This window comes from Canis lupus, chromosome 22, assembly GCF_003254725.2.
Source record: "Canis lupus dingo isolate Sandy chromosome 22, ASM325472v2, whole genome shotgun sequence".
Taxonomy (NCBI): Eukaryota; Metazoa; Chordata; class Mammalia; order Carnivora; family Canidae; genus Canis; species Canis lupus.
In genome coordinates this window covers 56,130,077-56,152,257 of record NC_064264.1, presented here as the reverse complement: position 1 = coordinate 56,152,257, position 22,181 = coordinate 56,130,077, and the positions used below count along the sequence as shown (strand labels likewise).

Here is a 22,181-nt window from a genome sequence, read left to right as displayed (position 1 = left end):
TTAATTTTGGCCAGGTCATGAACTCAGGGTCCTCTGATTGAGCCCCCTCACCCCACCCCTACCTCCCTGCTCCACGCTCAATGTGTTCTGTTTGGAATTCTCTCTCTCTTCCTCTGCCCCTCTTCCACACTCATGCACACACGTGCAGGCACTTTCTTTCTCTTCCTCTCTCTAAAATAACAAAAAAACCCAAACACATGATCTTAGTAGATTAAGAAAAAAGTGTTGGACAAAATCCAACATTCTTTCATGATAAAAAAAAACTCAACAAACTGGGAATAGATGAGAACTTTCTCAGCCTGATACATTATATCTATGGAACCCCAATAGCTAATATCAATCATACTTACTAGTAAAAGCTTAAAAGCTTTCCATATGAAATAAAAAATAAAACAAAGATAACTACTATTTCCATTCAACATCAACTAGAGGTTCTAGCAAGGGAAGTTAGACAAGAAAAGAAAAATATCTAGATTACAAAGGAGAAAGTAAAACAATCTCTATTTTTAAATGACATACTACTGGATGTAGAAAATTCTAAGGAATCCACATAAGAAACTATTAGAGACAACAAAAAAGTTCATCAACATTGCAGGATACAAGACCAGTATGCAAAATCAGTTATGTTTCTATACACTGGAAATGAACAATCCAAAAATGGAGTTAAGAAATCAATTCCATTCACTGTCAACTGCATCAAAGAATGAAACTTTGGAGTTAATTTAGCAAATGAATTGCAAGACTTACACACTAAAAACTATAAAATATCATTGAAAGAAATTGAAGATGGGGAAACAATATTGTTAAGATAACAATACTCTTCATATTGATTTGTAGGTTCAACAAGACACTGGGATCGAAATCCCAACTACCATTTTTGCAAAAACTGACAAGCTGATTCTAAAATTCATATGAAAATGCAGAGGACCCAGAATATCAAAGAATCTTGAGAGAAAGAAAAAAAAAAGTTAGAAGACTCACTCTTCCCAATTTCAAAAATTTTAACAAAGTATAGTAAATAAGACAGCATGGTGTTGGCATACCAGTAGGCTTGCAGATCAATGGAATATAACTGAGACACCAAAAATAACCTTAAACATTGTGATTAATCAGATTTTGACAAAAGTGTTCAGAAGTTTTAATGGGGACAGAAAAATCTCTTCCACAGATGGTGCTGTAGCAACTAGATATCCACATGTAAAAGAGTGAAGTTGGACCCTACCTCTCATCATATCAAAACTTAACTCAAAATCGAGTGGAAACAAAACAGGTATAAGTCTCTGTGTCCTTGGATTAGGCAATGGTTTTTTAATGTGACACCAAAGCACAAGCGACCAAAGACAAAAGAGATAAATTGGAATACAGAGATACATCAAAATAAAAACCTTTGTGCTCCAAAGGGCACTATCAAAGACATCAAAAGATACTCACAGAAGAGGAGAAAGTATTTGCATGAATCTGATAAGGGTCCAACAGCTAAAACAAACAATTCTTATAAGTCAACAATACAACTACAAAATAATCCAAGTATTTGAATAAACATTTCTTCAAAAAAGGTAATACAAATGACCAATAAGTACATGAAAAGACTCAAAATTATTAGTTTTTAGGAAAATGCAAACCAAAACTGCAGTAAGGTATCATATCAACCTACTAGGATGGTTATAACCTAAAAGATGGACAATACCAAGTATCAGTGAGGATGTGGAGAAATTGAATCCTTCATGCATTGCTTGTATAAGTTTAACATGGTACAGCCACTCGGAAAACATTTTGGCAATTACTCAAAATGTGAAACTGAAGGTTATTATCCAACCTAAGAATTCTACTTCCATGTATATACTGAGAGAATTAAAAATATGTATTAACACAAGAATATGTATATGTTTTTAGCAGCATTATTCAAAAATATTCAGAAAGTAGAAAGAACCAAAGTTTTCATGAAATGGTAAATGAATATACAAAATGTGTAATAGTCCATACAATCAAATACTATTCAGTCATCAAAAGGAGTGAAGTGTTGATCTGCTACAATATAGATGAACCTTGAAAATATGATGCTAAGTGAAAGAGGCCAGATTCTTCAAACACAATTTGGTTTGTATGAATTGTCCAGTAGAGACACCTTTATAGAAACAGAATGTATGTCAGTGATTGTGTAGAGTTAAGATGTATGGGGAAATGGGAAAGGACCACTAGTGGGTACCGAGTTTCTTCTGGGGTGTGATGAAAAATTTTCAAATTGATTACCACAAAGGTTGCATAACTCTGAATATACCACAGATAACTGGATTGTACACTTTAAAAGGATGAATTGTGTAGTATGAGGATTTATATCTCATCTAAGCTGTCACATTAAAAAATATAAATGGGTGGGCTTGGAAGGCTGAGCAAAAAAATATATACATTTAGAAAATTGATTCCTGTCATTTGTTTAGTTAACAACTATTTATAGGTGCTTAATCTATTTCTGGAACTATTCTAGATGCTGTGGATACAAGGATGAACAAGCCAAGCTCCCTGCCCTTAAGAACAGAACAAAGCATGTGGATTACAGGTGCCTGATGTATGTCCTCTAGAGTCCCAGAGAACACAAAGACACACAGAAATGTGGATAACTGGGCCACAATATGATACCGTGTGGATAAGAGAGCATAGGCTGGTCAGGGCAGAACTTCTAGTAACTGTACTACTGGGAAGTGAAGATGGATTAAGAAACACATTATAGATACAGAGAACCAATGTTTTAGATTTTGAGCAAAACTGAACACATAATCTGGATAAACTGTTTGGTTTTTCTATCAACTGATTCAAATATCTGAGGCTTTTCATATCTGCTTTATTCAATAAATTGTAATCTCTATCTCAAGCATTTATAATGTCCAGGCATCAAAGAGCATTCCCTGTCCTATCTCATCAAATCCAGTGGTACGTAGCATCCCCTGCATTTTACAGAAAAGTTCAGTGAGCCTGTACATTAAATGGTGAAGTCAGGACTCGGGCAGAGTTCCTCTGACTCAAAGAGTCCTCTGTTCTCTCTTTCTGGGGCACCTGGGGGGCTGAGTCGGGTAAGCATCTGCCTGGGGCTCAGGTCATGATCTCAGGTTCCTGGCATCAAGCCACATGTCAGGCTCCCTGCTCAGTGAGGAGCCTGCTTCTGCCACTCCCCTGCTGGTGCTCTCTCTCTGTCAAATATATAAATAAAATCTTTAAAAAAATAAAGGATCCTCTCTTTCTGCCACACAACCTCCCCTCTTTTGCAAGGTGTAGCATCTCATTGCAAATGAATGTGTGCTAGGTAAAATTTCCTGCAGAAGCACATCGTGAAAACTGAATGGGAAAAAAATCAGAGAGGGAGACAAACCATCAGAGACTCTTAACTCTGGGAAACAAACTGAGGGTCATGGAAGGGGAGGGGGACGGAGGGATGGGGTAACTGGATGTTGGGCATTGAGGAGGGCAAGTGATGTGATGAGGACCAAATGTCATATGCAACTGATAAATTATTGAACACTACATCTGAAACTAATGATGTACTATATGTTGGCCAATTGAATTTAAATTAAAAAAAAAGCACACAGTGAAATGACATCTTTTATGCACTCAGAGAGAAATATCAGGGAGCATGAAGCACTACGGTTTTACAACACCCCACCCCCCACCCTGGAGAAAGTCCCCTGCTTAGTAATGACATTGTTGCATGACTACGTGAGCCTCCAGTGATACTCTCCACTTCTCCCAAGAGTCAAGTGGCCACCGTTGGGCCAGCCAGAGGGGACCTCTGTGGAAAGCCACATAGAAGCTGAGAAACTCACCCTCTTTAATTTAGGAGAAAATCAATTAGTTAAATTCTCTCAAAAATAAGAGCTGCTTATTATTTGAGGAAGAGAATTAGAATCAAATCATTATAATTCGTGGTTCAGTGAGCTCCAAACCTCTCATTAGAATCGCAGAAATTTTCCCATTTAAAAATTCTGTTTAGTCTTCATTTTTTCTAGGATGGTGAATGGATTTACAAAGAAAAGCTTTAGTATATTTTGATGGCATTCATATTGCAAAGTAGAAAAATTCATGCAGAAACCTTCAGTTCATCCAAATGCCAACGTGAGGTGTCATGAAGAAACAAGAAACTGTACTTTCGCCAACACGAACATGGGCTTCGTTCAGCCACAAGTTCCTGCTCTGCTGTGCAAATTAAACGTGTTCTACAGTTTATGCCAAATTTCTCTTGTTTGGCATCTAACATGTTCTCTCCCATTTTTGGCCCCCAATTTTTAAAAAAAGAATATTTTTGACTATCAATCATGTAAGATCTATGCTTGTATTTGATTCATAACCTCATTCTGGCACTGCAATGTCCTGGATATTCAGATGACTAACTAGGTTGCAATACTATTTATATCGGCATTATATCATTTATACAAATTTGATTTTAATTCAGCACTGGTTAATGGGCCATAAAAATAAAGGGTGAGCCAATAACAAAAGGAATATGGTTTATTGCCTGAAAGAATGCCTTGGGACTGCAGTTGCTTGATAAGTTAATAATAGCAAAACATTAACTTCCCCCAAGGCCTTTGTCATCTGTGAAAGTGAGATTGTATGATAGCCTTTTATAAAATAATAACTTTATATATTCTGAAAGAAAGAAAACATAAAATGCAGGGAAATTGGGTGATTTCCTGCCTGAACAATAAAGCTGAAAGTTCAGGTGTTCTTCCGGCACACTGAAGAAGAACCCTGGTTTTCACCAGCATCCTGCTACAGCTCCTTCTCCATCACCATCCATAGAAATAGACTGGCTGGAGACAGGTTTTTGGTCAGGTGTATCAGCCATAAAATATAAGCAAATCTGTTCCATGTTTTAAGAATACTATAACCACACTTACAATCAATCTAGTTTAATTTTCTGTTAAAAAAAAAACAAACCATTTTTTTCTCCCAAGGATTGTGTTCACAATGGAGCATGCTGTGAAATGTTGCTAAATATGATCTATTCAGTCCTCTTGCTGAACTGACTTCGGAGTTATGGCTGCAGACCAAAATGGTGGGTGGGGTGAGAGCCCCTCCCCTTCCTCCACAGTAGATAAAATTGAAAAATATGTTCTCTGACTGGGGCAAAAGGGTTTTCCCTAAAGGTTTTATCCTTAGAAGCAGGCCATTTTAGAATAATGAGTAGAGAAAGAAAATAAAAGATGCTATTTTTTTTAATTGCTGGTAATATTATTCAAGCAGCATTTGACTGGGATCAGAGGCAGATAAAACGGGGTGGCGGGGGAAGACTTTCGGATGGAAACATTTCTAAAGTTCAGGGGTTTGAGGATGAATTATTAGATGTAGCATTCAACATCACACTATAAAAGTGGATGATAAATGAACGCACACCATTTAATTATGGGTAGAAATTCTTTGAAAAGAAGAAAATAATTTTGTTGAAGTAAAACTATAAAGAGTCCTTTGAATGTAAACTTTACTTTAAATATTTGCATTTCTCAAAAGGTTGGTTTTTGTAGATCAATAGTAGGAATGGCCCCATGACTGTAGGATGTTTCCACTGCTTTGTAACAGTGCTGCTATAGTGCAAATGTAAAAACTGGAAGATAAAAATGCACTTTTCAACAAAATACTTAATGATGTAGAAGACACAGCTTCTACCACCCTTACTAAAGTGGAGATTTTTGTGATGAATCTTTTGGTTCACAGTGACATGAATTATTTTTAATTTGATTATCATCTGGCATAAAGCAAAAGTTCTAGGAACTCCTGGCTCAGTGAGTAGACATGTGACTCTTGATCTCCAGGTAGTGAGTTCAAGCCCCACACTGGGTGTAGAGGTTATTTAACAAAATAAAAAAAAAATCTAGAACAATTTGCATGCTGTGGTCCTTTACCTGCCTAATAATTTGATTGCAATATTGACTTTTAACCTTTGCTTTTTATAAGTTCTCCTGCCCAGCCCAGCACAGAAAGTCAGGACCCAAAAGAGGTGAGAAGGATAGCTGGGAAGAGGGCAGCCCAGTGTAGGGAGCTTGAGTCCACGCAGAGTTGGGATGGCATTCACACGAGGAAATGCTCCAGCCCAGGGTGAATGTTATAGCTTAAGCAATGTGAGGGGACAGCCTGTGGTGGCTCGTCATGCTGGGATGCCACAGCTTGAGAGAGGCTAATCTCAAATAATAGCTCAGGGTAGTAGCAAGGGAAGATTGGCTGCAGGAAGGGGAATTGATCATAAGGAAATAGTTTAAAGGTTGTCTGAGGCAGATTTCTCACTGTTGGAAGAATCGCAAATACAAAAAGAAAGAAAACTAGAATCCTTTGTGTTTGCTTTAGAAATGAGGTATCAGAGTGAACTCATCGCTTTCAGTAAGAATAAATAGATACAGAAATAATTTAGATGTAAATGTTTGTATCTTTATAATTCCCTTCTCCCAACAGTGAAAAAAAAATCATCTCTCATATTCCTTACTTTATGTCTTTATTTGCTATAGTTCTTACCTCCGTCCACTAAGAAGACCCATGATTAGTGACACCACAAAAGCACATCTGGTATCTGGACCTTGGCTTCTAACATTATTTTCCTCTCCAAGGAGCCAGGCCTTCTGGAAAAAATGGTTGATTCCAAGACAGGGGCAAGGAGAGTACACAATGACCTTTGATCATCTTATGCCAGATAGCAAAAAAATGTGCTAAAGAAAAAAATTGTGGTAACATGTTAAAACACATGGAAGCCTTCCTAAAGGGGCTCCCACTGGTCAAATCTGGGACAGCTTGAGCATTAAAATAAATAATGGAAATAACAGATTGTACCCGGAAGTATCTTTGAGTACCTTCTGATATTATGTATACATGAATAAATTGACAGTTTGATGAGGAATAAGATTTTCATATGATCTCAAAAACTCCACACTCCCCTCTCCAAGCAAAGCAAAAACTGTCAATTACCAAGGGAAAAATTACATTTTAGAGTGAGAAAGGTCAACATATACCATCTAATTAATGATCAAAATTAACTTCATCAACAATGCGACAAATTGAACATGTGTTCCACCAGGAAGGATGAAGAACACAGCTGCTTCTGAGACATTCCTGACAAATGTACATAACTTGTATTCATTTATGAAGAAACCTCAGACAAACCCCAGTCGAGGAAGGTGCTACAAAACAAATGGTCTGTAATCCTCAAAACATTCAAGATCATAAAAGCCAAGGAATTGATTGGAAACTCTTCCAGGTTCAATGAGCTAAGGATTATAACAAGAAATGCATGTGTGGTTCTGAGACAAAAGATTTTGCTGTACAAGGACATATTGGGGACAGCTAGAAAGAACTGGAAAGAGGTCTGAGGATTGGATGGTGATACCTAATGAATGGTGTTTCCCTCATTTGAGGTCTGTACATGGAAGAGTGTCTTTGTTTACAGGAACTACAAGCCAAAGCATTGAGGGAAGAATGAGACGCTCATTGGCAACATATCCTCAAATAGCTCAAGGGAAAAACTGTTTCCATACACTGTCCTTGCAACTGATTTATAGGAAACGATTATATCAAAGTTAAAAAATAAAAATAAAAAAAAAGTTATCAAAGTGAAATCACATTTATGACGTTGTCTCTTCCAGCTCAGCCTAATCCCTGACGATCAAGAGAATTTGGTCTGAGTGAGAGGAAACCCAAGCACTTCAGAGCTTGATCTTGCGTAGCTCTTCAAGTGAGATGGCATTGCTCTTGGGAAGAATGTTTGGTGATCTCCCTTGTCTGTTTTCAGGGACAAGTTGCTGTTTCTCACAATTCATGATGGCCACATCTCAGTATCACCTGTGAATCACTTTATCTTCCCAGGATTTCCAGTGGGAATTCACAGTACTATATGAATTGAGGAATTCAAGAAATCAGCCAGGACATTTCGATTTGAACACATCCCATGGAGCATTTTGCAAACTTTGGGATCAGCTCAGCCTGCTCCTATGAGCGTTGTCATAAAGTGAACTGTCCTTTCCATGCCTGAAACTCCTTTTTCAGGGGAAAAATTTTTTCTTTGGATTGCAATTCCCAGTCTCCAGTATTATTTCTTTTGGAATGAGCTGTTATTCTCCATTGCGCCACCATGCCAAGATCATCTTTTACCTCTTTCTGCCCTGCACCACGTCTCAGGAGCCTGACCTCTAAATTGGTCCTTGGTTCCTTGGTCCTCTGGCTTCTTATGGGCTCGACTAGAGGCTCTTCCATGATTTTAGTTCTCACAGAGGCTCATTTGTTAGTGTTTCCACTCTCAGATCCTTTCTCCAGGCTTCAGAAAGATGGTTCCATATCTTTACCTCTTCAGGCCCAGGGTGGTAACAGCTTCCCATCATAGCCAGCTCCTGGACACTTCACTCTTTCTCATTCTGCAAACACTGTCTCAACCCTGTCTCTCCATCCATCTGCAAAGAGTCCCTTTACTGAACAGACCTCATTAAACCCTATGATTGTGCCAGCTGCTTCTTTCAGAGCCCCAACTGAATCTTCATATGCAGTTTGCCTTGGGGTATCAGCTAACCAAATATGAAATCTGGAAATCAGAAACTGAAGGAGTGAGTCATGGGGAAAAACTTTTCTACAGCATAACATGCAATTTGGAGCATGGGGGGCACTCTGGGTGATAGAGGGGGGCCGAGGAGGTGGTGCAAGATCCCTGTGAACCATCTCCTTGGGGGTAGAAGAAGAGAGGGTGAGGGGAAAGAAAATATCAGAGCTGAAAAGGAACGTCATTCTGGCCGTGCCAGTAGCCGAGGTAAAATGAACACGGAAAGCCAGCCAGTAGCTTTATATCAGCATCGGCTTTGGTAGTAAACATGCCTCCTTAACACGTGTCCACTCACCCGCCATATGTGGAAACCAGAGAGTCAAAAAGAACTGTAAGATGTGTTTGCTGAAAACTGCTCATATGGTGTTGAGAATGCCCTCCAGTTGGGGCCAGTCAAGCTTCTGACCTGTTTCAAAAGTTCTCACAGTCCTTCTCTCTGCTAAAATAAAAGTATTATGTACCAAGAATGGAAAGTCTAAATAGTACTGTTTCTAAGTTTATTTTAAAGTTGTATCTATAGATGCTAGCCTCTATTTGAACTTCCTAGGGATGGATTTGCTGCTTTAGATCATACTGAAAAGCCTACACTGTTTTTTTTTTTTTTTCTCTAGAATTGTACTAGATTTTTGAAAAGAAAAAAAATACATGAGGGATCCATCATCTGTTGAAACAACCACATTTCTTGAGCTGGAAATTAAGATGTGGGTCAGAACTTCGAAGAGCAGGGTCATGTAAAAATGGGCAGGAAAGTCAACCTGCTGCCAGGGATTCTTTTTAAAACATTCTTAGAAAACTGCCCTCGAATTGAGTTCAGGTAGGAAAAAATGACATGTGAGTCAGTATTGATATTCTGTAGCTTCTATGATATTTCAGAATTACACCCAGTACCAAGATGAATAAAAGAAATTCTTTAAGAAAACATGGTTTTTGACATGAAATTATACCATGACTTGGTGGTGGGAATGTTAGGCACCTTGAGTCTTTCTTTTTGGAAAAAGGAGCTTGCTGGTTTGGGAAGTGGCATGCCTTGTCAAGACCCAGGTTTACTAGTGGTCTAGCAGGGACTGGAGAGTGTGGCTTGGGCTGCCAGGTGGTCATGCCTCAGTCCTGGGGCCACAACATGGGAGTGGCTGGGTCACGGTTCATGGCAAGGCCTCACACTCCCAAAGTGCCTGTCACCTCACTTGTAAAAGAGGGATTTATGAAAAAAAAAAAAGAGGGATTTATGATAATCCGTCGGGTAGTCATTGTGAGTATCAAATCAGTAATACATGTGGAGGTACTTTCTAAACCTATAAAAAGAAGATACTAACTATGTGAGTCTTTTTATTATGATATCACACAATCCCCTCAGTGAACCTGATGAGATGTCTGGAGCTGGGGTTGCAGATTGATTTGTGAATACTCACCCAGGAGGCGATTCCAGAACTGGGTCTCATTTGTACATCTGAATGTGGTTTCTACAGACATCAGCTTCCTCTCTATGACATTCCTACCAAAGTTTGCAGTGGCATGTGACATGGACCCAGAAAACAGGACTGGGCAAACCTATTTTTACATAAGGATCTACTTGAGCTCCACCTAGAGAGAGAGGTATTTGAAGGTTTGGCAATGCTAATGGTCATAACAGCCATGAAGATGGTCTCATCTGTACATCTCAGTCCAGTTTGTAACATGTAATAGGATAAAGAAAAATCTTTCTAATATTCACCTAGCCGTATAGTAATGGAAGTATTTCAAATTTTCAAATTTACAGAAATCGACGCTCCCTGGTGGTCTAGTGGTTAAGATTCGGCGCTCTCAAATTTGCAGAAATCTTTTTTTTTTTTTAATTTATTTATGATAGTCACACAGAGAGAGAGAGAGAGAGAGAGAGGCAGAGACACAGGCAGAGGGAGAAGCAGGCTCCATGCACCGGGAGCCCGACGTGGGATTCGATCCCGGGTCTCCAGGATCGCGCCCTGGGCCAAAGGCAAGTGCCAAACCGCTGTGCCACCCAGGGATCCCATTTGCAGAAATCTTAAATATCCTCTGTCACACAGCAGGGTTGGTTGGATATAATCCCCAACACATGCTTTTATTCCGTGTCCCAGGTATTCCAAAATAAATTCTAAGCATCACAGTGCACACTGTACAGTATATTTAATGTTCCTCAGATGTATTTGTCAACATAAAATAGATTTGTTTGTCTTTTATGGCTTGATTTTTAGATATTGGTAAACATCTTGACATAGGTGAATCCAAGGAGAGGAGCGTTTTGAACTTCTGAATGCCACCATGTCCTCAAATAATTAGACAGCAGATGGAATCCTGATGTTATCACTCCGTGCTAGTCCCAATATCTTCTGTTCCTTCAACATTTTGGTATATATGAGAGTAACTGTCAACCGCATTGGGCATGTGGGAAATATGTACCTGGTAATACAAACAAAATTTTTTAAATCGCTCTGGTCTGCCATGACACGTTTTTAGTAAACCCACAAGATTCTTTTCTAAATACAGACAACCCACTAAAAAGAATTTATTACATATTTTGGGCAAAATTTACAATTGTCTAGCTTCTGGAAATTCCAGAAGATTTGCAATATTTGCCATTCTCCAGTCAAAAAACAAAACCAAAAATACCTCTTTCTATAATCCATATGTTTTTAAAAATTGTAAAGTTTGTCTGAGATGATGCAAATTTACTTGACGAGTTCAAATGTAATTCTCATATACATCAAAATTTGAATTTCTTTAAACTGATAGGATTTGTCGTCTATGTTCTGTGCAGTAGACTGGAGTTTTGAGCTCTGCCCGTGGGAATTGCCCTACCTTTGGCAGTCTGGAAACATGCTCTGAGTGGACGGCTCTAAAGCCAGATCGAAATTGCAGTTTTGCCTTGGTCAGCACTGCCTCATACTTCCCAAATGCCTATGCCTTTTTTGTTCTTGTTGTTTCAAACAAACAAAAAAGCTCTATTTTTTTTTCTCCAGCATTTCTCATGATTTTCATTGGTCACAGGTTTGAGCTTTTCCGGACACGGTTCTCACAGGTTGGTTTTATGCTTTCCTCGTGTTTCCATTTAATTTTGCATTACAGCTTGTTTCATGAGATTCATCAGGAGTCAGGGATGAAGAAAATCAAGCGAATATAGGAGGCAAACATGCTTTCAGGACTGGCACATCTGAAGACGAGCACGCACAACGTGCCAGAGCCCTAATTCCTATTGTTTCCCACTCCCTTCTCCTTCAGAGGTCATTCCTCAGGAGAGTCTTCCTGGGAAAGTTCCTGGCAGCAGCCCCAACACAGGGATGGAAAGCCCCTAGTGTCCCCTGAAACGGCTCTCCAGCTTCACCCCTTCTGGCCACAGAATGCCTGTTTTAAGAAACTCCCCAGGCTTCCCAGAAGAAGCAATAGGAACTGGGCCTTCCTTCATTTGCTCCTTCATTCATTCATTCATTCGACTGCTAACTTATTGAGTGCCTATCACATGTGACAGGCACTGTTTTGGGTGTCCAGAATACCCCTGGAAACAAAAGTCAGAACCCCCTGCCCTCCTGCAGCTTGACATTGTAGGCATTCTTGTGGATCTCAAAGGACAAGAAGAGAAAAGAAACCTCAAAGGGGGGAAAAAAAAACAACCAGCACGTACTAAAGCTGAGAACCACAGAACAGCCTGATGTTTTATTAGAAATCTCTGCAGATTCTTCAAGAATGCAAGAACGTAATGTCCAAGGTGAAGAGCAGCCAGGAGCCTGGATAGACAGGATGGTCCCATCAAGGAGGCTCTGAGTGTTGCTGGGTCTGCCCAAGTTCCTACTTGTAATAACCCAATATTTGTTGAAATGGAGTAAAAAAGGTAGGACATGCAGTTTAAATTTTATTTTGAGAAGCACAGTAGTTCTTATAAAAACTAGTTGATGGGTAGTTTTTGATGACTGAATAAACGAAGGAAGGAATGAGTGGCCTAAGGAAAGGGATTAGCGCCAGATTTGCATTTTCGGGGGCGCCTTGGTGGCTCAGTGATTGAGCCTCTACCTTTGGCTCGGGGCGTGATTCCAGGGTCCTGGGATCAAGTCTCCCCATTGGGCTCCCCACAGGGAGCCTGCTTTTCCCTCTGCCTCCCTCTGTGTCTCTAACGAATAAATAAATAAAATCTTAAAAAAATAAAAGATTTGCATTTTCAAAAGATAATTACTGCATCATTTTAGAAAGATTTGAATGGGAGAGTGGGCAACCAGAATGGAGGAGACCAGATAAAAATGCAGCAAGAGCCCCAGGATGAGAATCAGAGGCTTGCAAGTCACCAGCCCGAGTAGCTGGAGGGACATCATGGAACCGCTCACTGTGCAGGTGCACACACTGCCACTGGAGTTGTGCAGGGGGCCAGCCTTTGGGTGGACAACAGCGAGGGCAATGGGAACGAAATGTGTGAGCAAGACAAAAACATACTTGGGGAATAAAAACAGATGGACTTGATGAGTGGTTGGAGTTTTAAATTTAAATTCAGTTTATGGCTAATGACAGAAGTACTGAAAATTACGGATAGCTTTCCTTAAATGTTATCTGTGTGACCATAGCATCCATTCTTAGCTTAACATTAGCAAACCACAGACTACAGGTAATAATTCTAAAAAATTGAAAAAGTGATTTTTTTCACCTGTTATTCCCCAAAAGGCCAATGAACATGAGATCTGTTGCTATAACTGTATATGTTAAATTTAACGCACACTTAGTTCCCTTTATGAAACTTTTGAATCTACCATGATATCCCCCTGGCCGCTCCCACTGTCCGCCCTTTGTCTAGACATCTGTTGTGCTCAAACACTTTAGCACATTTCTTAATGCTTGATCATATATGGCTCTCTAAGTATTTCTTGCTTGCTACTCTAAAGTCACCATGAGGGCAAGCTCCTCTTTGTAGGTTAGAGGTGGCTTAATGTATGGTGGGGTAAAATAATGAAATTAATGTCTTTAATTTCATCTTTCAAGTTTTGCAAAAGCAAAGCCTCCCTCTTGCAAAAAAAATCTTTGTTTTAAATATGTTCTTTCAGTCAAGTAATTTTTGAATATCTTCATATAAAATTTTTTTTCAAAGATTTTCTTTATTTATTCATGAGAGACCGAGAGAGAGAGAGAGAGAGAGGCAGAGACACAGACAGAGGGAAAAGCAGGCTCTCTGCGGGGAGCCTGACATGGGACTCGATCCTGGGTCTCCAGGATCACACCTGGGTCGAAGGCAGTGCTAAACTGCTGGGCCACCCGGGCTGCCCTTCATATAAAAATTAATGTGTTAGAAAAGATAGTAAATGTCTTCCCATCTCAGCATTAGAATGATTAAAAGTCACCGATCTGTTCTTTTGGGGGCCATTTAATTTCTTCATCTCAAAAGTTTATTGCAAGTTTGTAAGATTTCATGTTTCTCAGTTTCTATTTCCAATGTGTGGATGTTATTTCTATATTTGTTAAAAATGTGTCTGCATTTTGCACATTTCTAAGATGATCTGCAGGTGTGAAGTTTCTGTTCAGATTTTTAAGTAACTTGGTTTTTAAAATCTTATCTTTACATGAGAAACTCTAAGGTGCTGGAAGCTGATTTGGTTTTCAGAAGATAGGCTTGGTTTTTAATGGCTTATTCACTTTAAAAGTAAATTCAGAATGTTTATTAAAAGTCTTACTAATAAAATTTTGTTGTCATTCTTCACATCATGATTTGGGACACTTCGCAAGATAAAGAGACCATAAACCAGGTGGCACAATAAATTTGGGTAGGAATAAGAGAGGATCATTTATTTTCCAGCCATTATTGAGATTTCCTGGAAGAATAATTTTGTAGTAGGCAGGGATAGAGGGCATATTTGATCGTATTTGTGGTGAGCAACTTTACACTTGAAATCTGGTGTTACTCTCAGGTGTAGGTTTCAGACAAGGGGCCTCAGACAAGGAGAAAACGTCCTCCTGGGGGAGCCTCCCAGGCCAAGGTTAGATCGGGGACGTTAAGGTCATCTGGCTGCGATGTCCATGCCTGAAGCCTGTGCAATTGACCTTGGCATAGCCAGGCCTGCCTTCCTCATGCACTGCTGCCCATGCTCTCCTCCTGAAATGTGAAGGCACATGATCTGAAACAAGAGGATTACTATCTGGTCAAGAATATTTAAGCAGTTCTGCGATTCCACTAGAAGTCCAGGCCAACTTATATGCAAACGCTGATTTCCTGCCCAAAATCACTCTGTTACCCCCACCACACTGGATTGATAAAGCAAAGGCAGCAAGCAAGACAGCAGGAAAGGGGTGGGCTAGATGATACATCTCCGTTCAGCCTAAGTCTTGTTGACTTACAATCTTGACCTTGCTGATCTCGGCTTCCTCATTCTTGAAATATGGCCAGTCACCATGGTTCAGGAAAGAGGTCAAGACCAAAAGCACTGGCAAATGTCCATGAGCTATTTATAAGAAATCAAGAAAGTCACTTTGTGAACTTCATCTTTATTGGGACTTCTTTGTGTTCGTGTTGATTCTCTTATTTGATGGTGAACTCCTTGAGGACCTGTCTCCTGGCTCAGCTAAAAGCATTCATACCACCTGCATGTTGCTTCTCATGGAGCACCATGAAATCATAGAACCTCAGAAAGGTTCTGAAACTGTTAATCACCAGCCAGATTCTTGATATTTCTGCCTAAAGTGCACTGTAGTGGTGAGTTTTCCATGTCAGGTTGGCTAGGTTATGGTACCTGGTTCTTGGTCATACACCAATCTAGAAGTTACTATGAAGGTATTTTTTTGGATTAGATTAACATTTAAATCAGTAGACTTTGAGTAAAATGGATTACTCTCTCCATGATGTGGGTAGGCTTCATCCCATCAGTTAAAAGGCCTTAAGAGAAAAGACTGTGCTTCTCCAGGAAAAAGGAATTCTGCATCCAGATGGCCTTTGGATGCAAGACTGTAACATCACAGCATCAGCTCCTCCCTGGGTCTTCAGCCTGCTAGCCTACTCTGTAGATTCTGAACTTGTCAACCCCTATAATCTCATATTACTCATAATACTCATAATATATATAATATTATATATAGTAGTATATATAATATTAATATATATGTATGTATAAGTACTATATAGAGACAGTAGTATATATAATATATATTAGTGTGTGTGTGTGTGTGTGTGTGTGTATATATATATATATATATATATATATATATATATATAGTATGTATACAGACTATGTATATAGTCTGTTTTTCTCTGGAAAGCTCTACCTAATATAACCATCTAGCCACACCTCAAATATTGTCCAGTGATCAGGAGTGTTTTTCTAGGATTGACCTCTGTAACAATACAATCTTGAGATTCAACCCCACCTCAACAAAGTTCCTATGATTTTGAGGAAATTGCCTAGACCTTTTTGAGCCTGTCTCTTCATCTACGAAACAGGTATAACACCAACTATCCTGACAGAATGTCTTGGAAATTCCAGATGTTATGTTATGATAAATGGTAGTCACCATTTTTGGTTTGATAAACTAAATGTGAATAAATCCTGCTAATTGACAGTACCAACAGCCAATGGCATAGCTAGTTTGAACTTCCAAATGAATTCATCTTTCTTGGCTAGAAATTATCTGAGTACTGCATATTTTAAGATTGGCTTTTGTTACAATGTTGCTATGCAGGCTACAAAGAGATCCCTCCAGAACAGAGTCAACTTTGTTTTCTCTGACACAATAAAGAGAAACTGCTCAGAAGATGGCTCTCCTTGGCCGTAAGAGCAAGAGCTAGTTGGGGGAACCACAACTGATAGTCAAGGCATTGAAAAACAATGGTTTGAAGAGCTGATTGGCCCCATGGAACTTGCTTTAAAAACAAATAGTGTAGGAATTCAATGGAGAATCTTTTTAAGGACAGGCTCATCACCATTAATCAGATTCCCAAGTAAATCAGATTTTTCAGAAGTGATAAATCAATAGCCTAATGTGCATAGGTGGTATGAGATATTTTTTATATGAGAGGACTCATATTTTTTCTACAGACCATGACCACTGCGTGGGTATTATTTTCTAAAGGTAAGTAGTGATTTCAAGGGCATATCAGTATTATGGCTGACATTTTGGATATGAAGTCATAAAAAATTATTAAAGATAATTTTTAAAAAGGAAAACATAAGATTATGTGAAATTAAATGCTTATATTTCATATTTAATTTGATGCTATGATGGTTCTCGAAAGATATATTTCAATTCAACGTTATCTCACTACGTTCATGATACAACTAACAACTTTTACACCTTTCCTTCTGTTCTAGGTCCCAAACTACTTCAGACAGGATATTGGGATTTTCTTTTTAATTAATCAATATCTACATTCATTATATCCAAGAAAAATATCAGAGCAGCTTTCAAGGAAAATTTTGTCACCTCTTCTTAAAATACATTTCAAATTGGGGGGACTGGGTGGCTCAGTGAGCTAAGCATCTGCCTCCAGCTCATGTCATGATCCCAGGGTCCTGGGATCGAGCCCCACATTGGGCTCCCTACTCAACAGGGAATCTGCTTCTCCTTCTGTCTGTGCTGCTCCCCCTGCTTGTGTTCTCTCTCTCTCTTAAATAAATAAAATTTTAAAAAAATACATTTCAAATTCGAAACATGGTATTGTATACAGCACAAGTGAGATTGTGCTTTTAAGAATCAAGATAGGTAGACATGACTTTAAAATAAGAAAGGGGGATCCCTGGGTGGCTCAGCGGTTTAGCGCCTGCCTTCTGCCCAGGGCATGATCCTGGAGTCCCAGGATCGAGGCCCACATCGGGCTCCCTGCATGGAGCCTGCTTCTCCCTCTGCCTGTGTCTCTGCCTCTCTCTCTCTCTCTCTCTCTCTCTCTCTCTCATGAATAAATGAATAAAATCTTAAAAAAAAATAAGAGAGTCAGAAATCACAAGACCTCTTACCTAAGGATAATTTGGTTGCACCGTATAGACATAGCCAGAGAGTTACCTACTAAGCTGTAATGAAAATTGTTAGTAAGAACCTATTAGATGTCTAGTTCTGTGCCAAGTGTCATCCGGTCAGCAGCAGAAGCTGTTTGTTGTGAGTGGTTGGCCCATAGCCTGTGGCCATCTGAATAATCGCACAAGAGTAGAAGTTACTCACAGACTCTCAGCCTAAACCTAGAATATTAACTGCAACAATCAGACAGGATGTTTGCTGGACTCCAAGCAGTAAGCTACTGAGGATGAGCCAGGACTTGTCTGGAGTGTTCTGAAAACAATGAATGGGAGAAGGTTTAAATCAGGGAAGTTGCATAGTATTTTCTTCAGTAATGAAAATAATACAAATACTAGCAAAAGCTTATATTTAGGTACTGCCTATGTTTAAGCCCATAACTTCTGGGGGAAAACGGTGAGAAATTATGCTTTTTTGCATTGGGCTTTTGAAAATAACCAAAATTTTTCCATAATTGACTTTACCATCTATCCTCCAAATAGTTTGTTCAAATTTAACATTTGTCATTTTATCTTCTTCCTGTTGATTCTGTCCTTTAGAATTATTTCTTTAGGGATTTTTTTTTTTTTTGATTTGTCAACGACACGGGATAAGACTCCTTATGACCCTGTGAGAGAGTGCACGGAATCAGGAGAGAGATATCTATCCACCAGAACAAAAACCCAGTCCTCTAGATTGTCCGTAAGCAAGCAATTTAATATTGTTTCTTTCCAAGACCTTATGATTATTCAGGAACAAAATTATCTCTCTTTGCTTGACTTTGTAAGGCATTTGATAGGTTGATTTTCCTCTTTTGGTCATTTGAAGCCAGTCTTATCTACCTATTCATGGGAGCTGTCTCAGCAGTTAGCTCTTATTTTAGGGAAAAAAAGAATTTGTGCAGTAATATTTCATTTTGTCATCACAGATAACAAATCACAAAAGAGTTTAGCTCATAATGTACTGAAAAAGAATAGTTCCTAAGGATGCTCATTTTAAAATAATACTAAAAAAAGAAAGGCAAGCTCTCTTGATTAGCGATTTTAAGAATTACTAGGTCTTGCTTTTATATGAGCTTAGAAAAGCTATATTCTATCAAATAAATATTTTTATATCAATATTACAGTCTTCAAAATTTACTGAAATTCAAAATGTAAACGGTGTGAGAGTCAAATTTTTAAAGTTTACTCTTGTAGTTTGTGCTGGTTCATTATGCTCTATAATATGCATTGCTAAATTTGTATTTAATTCCCAGATATGCCCTTCACTATGTGAGCACACTTAATTTTTAAGCCCCTCCTCATGTTCCTTGTATTCTAGTCTCTAGTTGGCAAAGCTAGAGGATAAACAACATATTTACTCGTAGGAGTTTTAGTGAAATGAACACAAATCACTGAAGAATGCTTAAAAAAGTCTTTATATTTGAGAGCAATATAGTGAGGTGTTTAAAAACAAGGAATTTGGACTATGATTAGGCCTGTGTTTGTGACTGCATTCTGCTAAGTATGAAGTACATGGCCTGGAGAAAATTTTAATTTGTCTCTCTAAAGTTTGTTATCTTTAAAATTAGGATAACAGGGGTGCCTGGGTGGCTCAGTCTGTTAAATGTCTGCCTTCAGCTCAGGTCATGATCCTGGGGTCCTGGGATCAAGCCCCACATCAGGCTCCCTGCTCAGCAGAGAGCTTGATCCCCTTCTACCCTTTTGCTCCTCGCCTGCCTGTGCAAGCATTCTCTCTCTCTCTCTCTCTCTCTCTCTCTCTGTCAAATGAATAATTAAAATCTTTTTTAAAAATAATAAATAAAAAATAAAATTAAGATAACAATCATACCTATCACATCGAGTTGTATGAGGATTATATGACATAGGAAAGGCCATTTAGCATATATACTGGATCTCGCCACTCAGCTAACACTGATGTCCATTTATTCTCGCACAAATAATAGTTGATTAATCTATTTCCATCTAATTAATACTGTTTCCTTCAGGTTGAAAAGTAGAACTGGTTCCAGTCTCAGCTGGAAATGCAGGTGGGGGTCTGGAGTGAAAAGTCTTAGCTAGACATTGTTTTCAGAGTCATCAGTCATTGTGCAGTCATCGAAGCCACAAAATGGATGCAACCACCTGGTAAAATACAGAGAAAGAGCAGGAGAGAGAAGAGGCAGAAAGAGAGATGAGTGCAAATTCATAGGGAACATAGAGTGATGGTCAGTAAGAGAAAGGAGAAAGTATGTATTTTCCCTGAAGCAAGAGGGATGGAATTTGGATTGGGTATGGATACAACCAAAAGTTTTAGCTGGGAAGAAGGAAAAGAATTGACATATTTAATGATCTCCACTTTCTCTGGTGTGGGTTTTGAAATAATTAATTAGAAATCAAGGAAGAATATATGTAGGAGCAGTCAATCGACCAGTTTCAGGAATGCATTTAATTCACCTATGAGAATCGAAGTCGAGGTTAGAAAAAAACATGGGGCCAGTCAGGAAAGCTCCTAGCTCTTAGAATAACATTTATCTTCCCACTAAGGGAAATGATAAGATGAACACAAAAGATTTGGAATCTCAAATTCCTCATATAGTGCAGGATAAACTATAAAAAAAACTCAAGAATCACTTTTCCAGGATTCCTCTCTTTGACACTTGGTCCAATCTTAATGTCCATCCTCAGTATTCCCAGAGCACCCTATCAAGAAACTCATCACACTGGCTTTTCTATTTGTCTTTCTCCCCAGCTAAGCTACAACCTTCCTAAAGGCAGAACCGTGTCTTCTCATTCCCTGGCATCTAGCATATAACTGGAACATTGTTAAAATTCTGTGATGATGAATGAAAGTGAGTAAATCAACAAACAAATACATATGTACAGAAGCTAACTAAATAGTAGTGATATAAATAACAAAATCGTGGGGTGCTTGGGTGGCTCAGTCTGTTAAATGCCCAACTGCTGATTTTGGTTCAGGTCGTGATCTTGTGCGTCATGAGATCGAGCCTCATAGGGCTCCAGGGTCAGTGGGGAATCTGCTTGAAAATTTTTCTCTCTGCCCCTCCCCACACTCATGCACGTGCATGTAAGCACTCGTTCTCTCTTTCTCTCTCTCAAATAAATAAATCTAAAAAAAATAAAATCTAAATGGAACATGGACATAACATATAGAGAGAGTAAGCTATATTAAAATGGGTCTTCTAAGAAAATGAAGGATAGATAATTAATGAACACTTTTTTGCAGCAAAGGTCAATAAATTTTTATCAAGTCATTCTAGTCAAAATTTGCATCCAAACAATAAGTGTGCTCCTCGTGATTGATTCCAAGTTATTCTGTGAAGCACTTAACAGATGCACTAAGCCTTCTGTCAGCTGAGAGCCAAGGGAGTAAGAAAATAATGAAAGGACTTTTCTTTTCACGTATTCTCGAACAGGCTTTTCTGTTATAGAATCAAATCAGCCTGACCTTCCCTGCAACCAGCAATGTCTTTATAGTATTTGAAAAATGCCCCACAGATGGCAGTGTCTTTTATATGGTGAAGCTATGCCTGTAGCCACTCAAAGTCGGTGATTTTATGGAATAGGTCTGGTGGTGACTTGTCACAGCTCGGAGATGGTCAGCCAGAGCAATTAGGGAGAAAGTATCTTAGGCCTAGAGAAGATGAAATCCCCCTACCTTTCAGAGCATAATTTATTTTAGCATCCCTCTATACACTGTTTTTCCAACCTTTTTTAATATGAACTCATGAGACTACGACCTGGTTATTTCTACATGCACAAGTATATCAGAAGTTTCGTGAATTTTCCTCTTTTACTTCTCACTTCATGCTATTGCTCTTCTGTTATGCTTTGTGAGGTCCACGCCAACCCATACACTGATTTCTCAGCCATCAGGGGTCTTGATCACAGAGTGAGAAGCACTGCTTTGATAACTACCCTGTGCTATGACATGGCAGGAACATTGAAGCCATTCTCTACAGAGTACCCTCTGCTGTCCCACTGTTCTATCTGTTTCTGCTCTTTTCCCTAATTTCTTTAGCCCAGCTGATCCATTCAGTCAAATGTCAGACTCTTCTTTTCTGTGATTAATTTTATCTGTTAACTTCTTTTTGTTGCATTTGGTCATCTTGTTTTGTTTGTGGTGGGAACTAGTGATGAGAGAGAGAAAGAGAAACACCAGACCATGTGAGCTTTGTCTTGGGGTAAAAGGTAAACTCTGGGAATCCTGAAAGGTAAACAGGACTTTAGTGTCATCCATCTTAACATGGATGACATCTTAACATCTTCACCTTGATTTTTGACTCTTTCATGCATCCACCATTTTGTGGTACTTGGTATCTGTCAAGTTCTATGCCAGGCTGTGGGGATTCAAAGATGAATTACAGTTTTCTGTCATAAATATGTTCTTAATCTGGGAAGGAGAGCAATGTGGGGAAAATTAGGAAGTCATTTTGAAAAGTCAACCTGTTCTGGAAGGCCACAGCATCCCCATCTGAGTGAAATATATCTCAGTTCAATAAACTCTTGTAAGACATGTTGCCGTGATATTTAAATTTCAGTTGATGGAGAAATAACACTTCTGGGCCCAGGAGTGGCTCTATCTTTGGGGTGGGGAAGTGATTTGAGCTTATGAACCAGCTCTGAACTAGCCAAGGCTTCCTTTAAACCACTCTTTCCTT

General features: G+C 38.9%; 1 long non-coding RNA gene across 1 annotated transcript in view; it reads left to right on the top strand.

Annotated features, from left to right (window-relative positions):
- The first annotated feature begins 16,269 nt into the window (after window positions 1–16,269).
- LOC112656096 (uncharacterized) overlaps window positions 16,270–22,181 on the top strand; it is a 29,098-nt gene continuing 23,186 nt past the window's right edge. The window contains exon 1 of the long non-coding RNA XR_003134113.3: window positions 16,270–16,606. This is a non-coding gene — a long non-coding RNA (uncharacterized LOC112656096). The remainder of the gene's footprint in view (window positions 16,607–22,181) is intronic.